Below are 9,742 nucleotides of genomic sequence, written 5' to 3'. Positions count from 1 at the left end.
AAAAGATCATCAAGGACAACAACCACCCGAGCCAGTGCCTGCTCACATCGCTATCATCCAGAAGGCGAGGTCAGTACAGGTGCATCAAAGCTGGGACCGAGAGACTGAAAAACAGCTTCTATCTCAAGGCCATCAGACTGCTAAACAGCTATCACTAACTCAGAGAGGCTGCTGCTTACATTGAGACACAATCACTGGAGACTTTAATAAATGGATCACTAGTCACTTTAAACAATGCCACTTTAATAATGTTTACATATCTTACATTACTCATATCATATGTTTATACTGTATTTTATACCATCTATTGCACCTTGCCTATGCCACTCGGCCATCGCTCATCCATATATTTATATGTACATATTCTCATTCACCTCTTTAGATTTGTGTGTATTAGGTAGTTGTTGGTAAATTGTTAGATTACTTGTTAGATATTACTGCACTGTCGGAACTAGAAGCACAATCAACATCCTAATCAACTCTATGCGACTGAGATGTGTCACGCTGCATGAGGTAAATGGTGGTCACACCAGATACTGACTGGTTTTCTGATCCACGCACCTACCTTTAAGGTATCTGAGACCAACAGATGCATATCTGTATTCCAAGTCTGGAAATCCATGGATTAGGGCCTAATAGATTTGTTTCAATTGACTGATTTCCTTATATGAACTGTAACTCAGTAAAATTTTGCATTTATATTTTTGTTGCGTATAGTTACATAAATAGATACACTAGCCTATTAGCCACATTATGACAGATTGTGATAATTTCCCTTGCTAGTTGGATTGTATTGACCTTCCTAGCTTTAGTTACATTCGTCTGTTTTTGTCCAAAACCTTGAGTCATTGAAACTAAAACAGTATCCCGACTGGGTGGAGGCAGCAAACAATGTACAAGGCCACCTGATAGCAGTATTTGTTGGACTACCAAGATATGCATTGGTGAATTATATTAAACATGCATTGAACTGCATCCATCTATTCTGCCAACAATGCCTTACTGCATATCATGGAATTTTGAGTCAAATGGAACCTATTTTTTAAACCTTGTATGAAGCTAGTTTTGTAGAATAATCTGGGATTTTGATATTTGACTGACTAGGATTGTGTTTGATTCATAGCTACCATGTTGTTGTCGTGTTGTGTTGCTACCATGCCATGTTGGTGTCTTAGATCTCTCTTGTCGTGATGTGTGTTTTGTCCTATATTTTTTTATCCCAGCCCTCGTCCCCGCAGGATGCCTTTTGGTAGGCCGTCATTGTAAATAAGAATTTGTTCTTAACTGACTTGCCTAGTAAAATAAAGGTTAAATAAAATATTAAATAAATAGCTGCCAAGTAGTTTCAACGCTGTCAGTTCCACTTCAAAAGCAGAGTGTTTCCTGTCTGCTTTAGGACAGTGTGTGCGCATGCTCCTGCCTCTCCCAAGCCATTACTCCATCTAAATGAGCCATCCACATGCCCATGACACACCCGTCAACCCTAATCAAATTGTTTGCATGGAGCCCTGCGTCTGCCTCATCTCTCTCCTACACCCTGAACCCACGTCCCTGGCGCACCACCCCGCTTACATCCCTCAAACAGCTGTAGAACCCGATGCTTTGTAAGACTTTGTTTCTATTGACCAATCACATCAGATCTTTTTCAGAGCGGTTCTGATTGGTCAAAATACCAATTAGTGAAAAAGATCAGAATTGGGCTACCTGTCTAAACGCAGCCAAACAGATAACCTTGGCATGTGTACAAAACAGGAATACCTTCCTAATATTGAGCTGCGCCCCCTTTTTCATTCAGAACAGCCTAGACTCGTCGAGGCATGGACTCTACAAGGGTGTCGAAAGTGTTCCACAGGGATGCTGGCTGGATGTCCTTATGGTTGTAGACTATTCTTGATACACATGGGAAACTGTTGAGCTTGAAAAACCCAGCAGCGTTACAGTTCTTGATACACTCAAACCAGTGCGCCTGGCACATACTACCATATCCCGTTCAAAGGCACTTAAATCTTTTGTTTTGCCCATTCACCTCCTGAATGTCACACATACACAATCCATGGCTTCGTCTTCTTCTTTTATGATATAATGGCGGCCCACAAACTAACGTTAAAGGTGCATGCCACCACCTACTGTGCTGGAGTGTGTTGTCAATCACAGTTTACAACATTTTGAAATCCTAACTCAGTACTTCTGAGAAAATAAAAAAGAGCCCTAATAACTTCTAATAGATCCTTCCCATTCCCCAAAATCCCTTCCAAACCCCATCCAACCTCAATGACCCTACACTTCAATCTTTCCCTCTCTTTAACATACTTACAACAATATAATAACACATGCTCCACCGTTTCATCGACCATGCACTCCAGACACAAACCACTCACATGCTTGCCAACCAGAGGTAATGACGAGTTCAATGTACAATGTCCTAAGTGCAATCGAGCAAACACCACCTCTTCCTTCCTAATCTGGCCCTTTAATCTTGGTCCACCGACCTTTCTTTGGAGGGCATATAAAATGCCGGCCGTTGTGCTCAGAGTCCCATCGCTTCTGCTACACATGATCAAAATGGCTCCGATCTTATATTTGTCTTCACCTCTACCCAGTGGAACATTAATATCAATTATATCTCGTTTCAAAGCTCTTTTAGCTAACTGGTCTACAATTTCATTCCCTTCCACACCTGAATGTGCTAGGACCCAGCAGAATCTCACTACTACACACATTCTCTCAATTCTCCATAATAACATTAATACCTCCTATTAGATTTACCAGATGATAAACTATTCAATACAGACAGAGAATACTTCTAACAGGTTCTAATTCTAACAGGTTGTATGTCCTCCACCCACTGGAGGGCAACTATTATCGATAACAGTTCAACTGAGTATACTGACAGTTCATCTGTTAGTCTTCTACATATCTGATAATCAAATTCAGGAACGTAAACGCCTGCTTCTGTGCGCCCACTATCTGGGTCCTTGGATCCATCTGTGAAAAGCAGTAAAAAAGCACAAAAACTTCAACCCGTCTCCTCCCCTTCATCTTCACTAATTGAAATGGATATAACAAGTGACATGAATAAGAGCTTTCACCTTGCTTCAACTGATGTCCTGGAAAGATTAGGTGTTCCTAATGTTTTGTACACTTAGTATATGTATCCTGAATGATGCAGTTCATCTTTAGCCCTTTGGGACCTCATTCAGCCTTTTTAAAGTACGTGTTGTGGGAAATTATGAGTAGTTTATTTTGATAAACATATTTTAGTATGACTAATTTCAAGTTGTTGAGAGGTCACAGCACAGCTGCCAACATTTCCAATACTGTTGACCACAGGTCTTTATGGTGATACAGTTCCACCTACAGTAGGCCTAAATGACTGTGGTGTGTCGATTACTAATTAAGTAAAAACTTCCTCAGACTAGATCCAGAAATTAGTCAATTAATTGCCAAGATGCATAATCCACAAGCTTTCAATATTACAAATGGTTAATATGAGTTTCCATGCACTAACAGAGTAGTCTACCATGTATGAGCACTTTATAAATGAAGTAACCATCGTTACTATTGTCATTAAAATGAAGGCCTTTTAGTAGGGTGTAGGCAGTACAATTCTGATCTTTGCCCAATTATTTGGAAAATATCTGTTTTGATTAGTCAAGACAGCAATTAGGGACAAAATATTAGAATTGGGCTGTGACACGCTGATTACATTTAGACAGGCAGCCCAATTCTGATATTTTTTTTCCCATTCATTGGTCTTCTGAACAATCACATCAGATATTTTTACATTAGATCTTTTTCAGAGCTGATCTGATTGGTCAAAAGACCAATTAGTAAAAATAATGTAAGAATTGGGCTGCCTGTTTAAACACAGCCATACAAACCTTTGCCTATCAAGCATGTTACTGTACATGTATAGTTAAATGTACTGTTATTTTATATAATTAGGCTAATCTAGACAAGTTCCTCAAAGTTGAAATATTAATGGAAGACAGTCATTGCATTCATCAACCTACATACTAATTAATTGGATTATTGTTACTTTATAGACGCGAAGATGCCTGCTTTTCACTTCAGTGTTATGAATCATTGGCATACATGAGAGCCTCTCTCTGCGCATGTTTGTTCTTAGTAAATTAGTCCGTTTTCTTTTTACGGGCGGTTCAAAGTCTCGCAATTATATTATGTTTTAATGAAGACATCGCGTTTATCGAATATTGTATTTCACCGAATCGGATACATTTTTTCCCCCAGATATGTAGATACTCTTTCTGAGAGCAGAGCGAAGGGAAACGGCGTTCCAGAGCCAGCTGTCATATGTGTTTATTTCCAGAGAGGTCGGTGGCTGTCAACGTGCCTTTCTTCCGTCTATCTACGGACTGTGCTGCGCCATTGAAATTCTGCACGTCAGGCACAATTTGCCGTGCTTTGGCTTGAAGTTCGCAAAATCGTGACTAACTGAAATGTCTCTTGACCGCGTTTTTAGTTTGTATTTAGTTAGCTGCCTTCACATACTGCAGTGTCGCGTGAAACGCGCGTCGAGGACGTAGTCTAGAAAGTTTCCTTGTATTTTAATTCAGTGGCACGCGCTTCGTTTGTACTTTTTTTCGTACTTGTTGGTAAGGCACAGTCTTCGCAATGGGTTGTCATTCGTAAATAACATTTTATACTTTGTTGTGGTCTCTTTTTTTTTTTTTACTCAGTCGTGTGTTATAACTAACAAGTATTGACAAACGTTAAAAAAGTTAACGTTTTGAAAGGTAGTTACGTAACGTTAGCTAGCTGCCATTGTGTGGGCGAGTTTGGCGAAACTTGTGAAAGCGAGGTAACGTTGCAAGTAATCGAACGAACTTTAAAAACGTGTTTTTTATTTTATTTTCAAGTTTGCTTGTTTACTTGATAAGTTTATTATCTCTAAATTGATTCGATAGTCAAGCCGACGTGCGCAGCCGTGTTTTTGACAGATTTTTCGAGTTCAGTCCTGTTTGTCTTTAGAGGGGCGTTTACCCTGAAGTGTCAAACTAGCTGCCCGGCCTCAGTTTGCTACATGTATGTGCACAAGCTAATATGTAGCTAACTATGATATTATGTAACGGTTAATGATTGTTATAACGTTATTGTACTGCATCATAGCAAGCTTTTGGTAATGTCAATGCTGATATCCTTCTTGAATTTTATAGCGAATTCATGTTTTCTTGTGCTTAATGTCTGATTTACATCTAGCTAGCAAGCTGAATTCGGTGCATTGCTAGCAAACGTACAGTACATGGCTAATTTGACGGCAGCTACTTTCTTTTAACGTTTGACACCCCCAGATATTTAGATTTGTTAGATTAAGTGATCAGGGGAATAACAGCGCACGAGATGGCTATGTCAAGGCTTTTTAACTAGCTAACGTTCGCTATATTTTCGTCTCGCGAGGAAAGTAGAAAGCCATTCAGCTTACGTTGCACGATAAATATTGGCTTTGAAGACTGTTTGGAAACCATAGATCTCATAATTCCAACAAACTGGAGATGAACTAGCTTGGGAAACTCCAATTTTTGATACAGGTAACATTAGCTAGTCATGTAATCAAATGTGTCCTTTGATTGCATCTTATTTGTTGTATTTTAAAAGCTATCTTGGATTATTAAACTAGTTACATCTGCTAGCCATGCATCCTGTGTATAACGTTACAGCATAAGTTTAGCATATATTTGATTGTGGAATGGTTTAGCTATAAGGTAGTGTGATCCCTGTGCTATGGCTTCTGTAGTTCGACGCCCACCATATCAGTGTAAAATTAGGCGACTCAGTGCTGTTAGAGCATTATCACTGTCGACCCCTGAGCCCATTGAGGATTTCATTAGCCATACTAGCTAAGCTTAATAGACATACTTTTGTTTTTAATTAAGGTATGATAATCACTTTCTCCTGTTTGACTTGATGCAATTGCCGGTCGCAGCCAACAGGTTGCACCACTGCGGCGCTTTCGTTTAGCTAGTACAGCTGGACATTACTGTGATACACTAAACCGTTTTTGCGCCCAATCACAGACGGCCAGATAAATGTTAAAGCTAGAGCGCTCCATTTTATTTGTAGCTAAGTTACACTTGTATTCTGATTTTTTGTTTTATGTAGAATGTGAGATTCTAAGATCAATCAAGAATAACGGCTATGGACATAAAATAGGATGTGCCACTGGTATAAAAAATAATGATTGAAGTGAACGACGATGTATAGTTCAAGGTAACGTTTTCAGATTAAATATAAACATTAAATAAGCGAACATCAAATCCCGAGAACAACATACTAGCTGTTATGTATAAATACAGTGCCCTCCGTAATTATTACAGATACAGCGAAGCATTTAAAAAAATCTTTATTTGGCTCATTACTCAAGGTTTGGAGTTGAAATCAAACAATGACTATGAGGTTAAAGTGCGAACTCATCCATATCGTGTGAACCGTTTAGAAATTACAGCACTTTTTGTACATGGTCCATTTTAGGGGACAAAAAGTATTGTGACACATTTACTTAAATGTTTATTAAAGTAATAAGAAGTTAAATATTTGGTACCATATTCCTAGTTCGCTATGACTACTTCAAGCTTGTGACAACACATTTGTTGAATGAATTTGCTGTTTGTTTTGGTTGTTTTAGATAATTTTGTGCCCAATTAGAAATTAATGGTAAATAATGTATTGTCTTTTTGGAGTCACTTTTATTGTACATAAGAATAAATGTTTCTAAACACTTCTATATTAATGTGGATGCTACCATGATCAAAGATAATACTGAATGAATCATGAATAATTATGAGTGAGAAAGATAGAAACAAAAATATCATACCTGAGAAAAATGCAAACCTTTTCTGTAATTGTAATGGTGAGAGGTTAGCATGTCTTGGGGGTATGATATTTGTGCGTCTAACTTTCTCACTCATCATTATTCATGATTCATTTAGGATTATCCGTAATCAGGGTAGCATCCTACACTAATGTAAAAATGGTTAGAAACATATTCTTATTTACAATAAAAATGACAGTACATTATTTTCCATTCATTTTTATTAGGCACAAAATAAATAATCTGAAACACAACCAAAATAAACATTTGTGGCGTTACAAGCTCGATGTAGTCATTGCATGCTATGAATGTGGGACCAAATACTTAACTTTTGACTAATTTAATACACATATGTGAATTTGTTCCAATTAATCTTGGTCAGCTAAAATGGGGAGCTGATGTACAAAAACGGTTCACCCGATATGGATGAAAATACCCTCAAATTAAAGCTAACAGTGTGCACTTTAACCTCAGTCATTGCTTGATTTCAAATCAACATTTTTGGAGTATAGAGCCATAGGAAGAGGATGCTTCACTGTCCCAATAATTACGGAGGGCACTGTATATTCGATAGGCTCTACATTCATTGACAAAGCTTCACTGACACAAGGCAACAACAACATATTCTAAGTCAGCTCTCCAACCAACAAGAAAATGATAGGGGATACCTAGTCATTTGCACAACTGAATGCATTCATTCAACCAAAATGTGTTACGCATTTAACCCAACCTCTCTGAATCAGAGATGCGCGTGGGCTGCCTTAATCGACATCCACGTCATCGGCGCCCGGGGAACAGTTGTTGTTGAGGGGTAACTGCCTTGCTCAAGGGCAGAACGGAAGATTATGATTATTTTCACCTTTCGGTAACAGGCCCAACACTCCGCCAGGCTACCTGCTTTAAGTAAGATTGAGTGTTCAGAGTGACCTGCCTAAGAAAAATAAACATTCTTTAATAACCACAGTAAATAGGCCTAATATATCAGTTAGCTTGTTACAGTCACAGCGAACATTATTGAAGAAATAGCATTAAGTATGATATATGTCTGATATATTTTCAATGGTTATGGGGGAAATGCAATTAGCAAAGACTGCAATGTTTGAATTTAAGCTAGTTGAAGGTCATGCTAAGTTATGTATTCTAGTAAAGGGGTCTTTCTCTCTTAAAATACAGGCTAAGCCTGGGAATGCCAGTCTGAAGACTTGCACTTGGCATGCTTCCAATCTGTACAGTTGAGAATCCCTCAGGGTGACTTAATGTTTATCACCATTTTTGTTATTAGATTTTAAAAAATTTAACTTTTTTTTTAAATAGGCAAGTCTGTTAAGAACAAATTCTTATTGACAATGACGGCCAAACCCGGACAATGCTGGGCCAATTGTGCGCCACTCTATGGGACTCCCAATTACGTCCGGTTGTGATACCGTATTAAGGTTAACACTCTTTCAAAGTTCTACATTATAGCCTACACCTCTGTTTTCAGGATTTGAGGTATTTTTACAAATTTATTGGTAGCCGTCATGACAGTAAAAACCCATGTAGCTACAACATTGCAGTATTGTCCCCCACTATTAAATCGGGGAGGGGACTGTGGCTCGGTCTGTGTCTGTCCGTTCATTAGTCAGACGCGATATGACAGCACTTGCCTAATTTTGAGGAAACTTAGGTGAATGATGCGTCTTGCCATAGATCTGGGATTAACAAAATTACCCTGATTGGCCCAAGGCAGGAGCTTTAGTAATTCAATCAAATCAAAGTTTATTTGTCACGTGCGCAGAATACAACAGGTGTAGTAGACCTTACAGTGAAATGCTTACTTACAGGCCCTAACCAACAGTGCGATTTTTAAGTAAAAAATGGGTATTAGGTGAGCAATGGATAAGTAAAGAAATAAAAACAACAGTGAAAAATAACAGAAGCGAGGCTATAAACAGCCACCGGTAAGTTGGGCTAATTGAAGTAGTATGTACATGTAGGTATGGTTAAAGTGACTATACATATATGATAAACAGAGAGTAGCAGTAGCGTAAAAGGGGTTGGTGGGTGGCGGGACACAATGCAGATAGTCCAGGTAGCCAATGTGCAGGGCTACCGGTTAGTCGGGCTAATTGAGGAAGTATGTACATTAATGTATAGTTAAAGTGACTATGCATATATGATAAACGGAGAGTAGCAGCAGTGTAAATGAGGGCTTGGGGCGGGACAATGCAAATAGTCAGGGTAGCCATTTGATTACTTGTTCAGGAGTCTTATGGCTTGGGGGTTAAAGCTGTTGAGAAGCCTTTTGGTCCTAGACATGGCGCTCCGGTACCGCTTGCCATGCGGTAGTAGAAAGAACAGTCTATGACTAGGGTGGCTGGGGTCTTTGAGACTTTTTAGGGTCTTCCTCTGACACTGCCTGGTGTAGAGGTCCTGGATGGCAGGCAGCTTAGCCCCAGTGATGTACTGGGCCGTACGCACTATCCTCTGTAGTGCCTTGCAGAAGGAGGCCGAGCAGTTGCCGTACTAGGGAGTGTTGCAATCAGTCGGGATGCTCTTGATGTTGCAGCTGTAGAACCTTTTGAGGATCTGAGGACCCATGCCAAATCATTTTAGTTTCCTGAGGGAGATTAGGCTTTGTCATGCCCTCTTCACAAACTGTTTTGGTGTGTTTGGACCATTCTAGTTTGTTGGTGATGTGGACACCAAGGAACTTGAAGCTCTCAACCTGCTCCATTACAGCCCCGTCGATGAGAATGGGGGCGTGCTCGGTCCTCCTTTTCCTGTAGTCCACAATCATCTCCTTTGTCTTGATTATGTTGAGGGATAGGTTGTTATTTTGGCACCACCCGTCCAGGTCTCTGACCACCTTCTTATAGGCTGTCTCGTCATTGTCGGTGTTCAGGCCTACCACTGTTGTGTCGTCGGCAAATT

General features: G+C 39.5%; 1 protein-coding gene across 4 annotated transcripts in view; it reads left to right on the top strand.

The window, feature by feature from the left end:
• The first annotated feature begins 4,496 nt into the window (after positions 1-4,496).
• The window catches only part of LOC139537784 (glucocorticoid receptor), a 108,840-nt gene continuing 103,594 nt past the window's right edge, over positions 4,497-9,742 (top strand). For 2 of the 4 annotated variants that reach the window (XM_071339561.1, XM_071339558.1), the window contains exon 1: positions 5,411-5,549. The gene's annotated coding sequence lies outside the window, so the exon portion shown is untranslated. Of the gene's footprint in view, positions 4,617-5,410; positions 5,550-8,612; positions 8,770-9,742 lie in introns of those variants that run through there. The other 2 variants (XM_071339560.1, XM_071339559.1) reach the window with 2 other exon arrangements.

The sequence above is a fragment of the Salvelinus alpinus genome, chromosome 13 (genome assembly GCF_045679555.1).
Source record: "Salvelinus alpinus chromosome 13, SLU_Salpinus.1, whole genome shotgun sequence".
NCBI lineage: Eukaryota > Metazoa > Chordata > Actinopteri > Salmoniformes > Salmonidae > Salvelinus > Salvelinus alpinus.
This window is presented reverse-complemented; position numbering and strand designations above follow the sequence as displayed.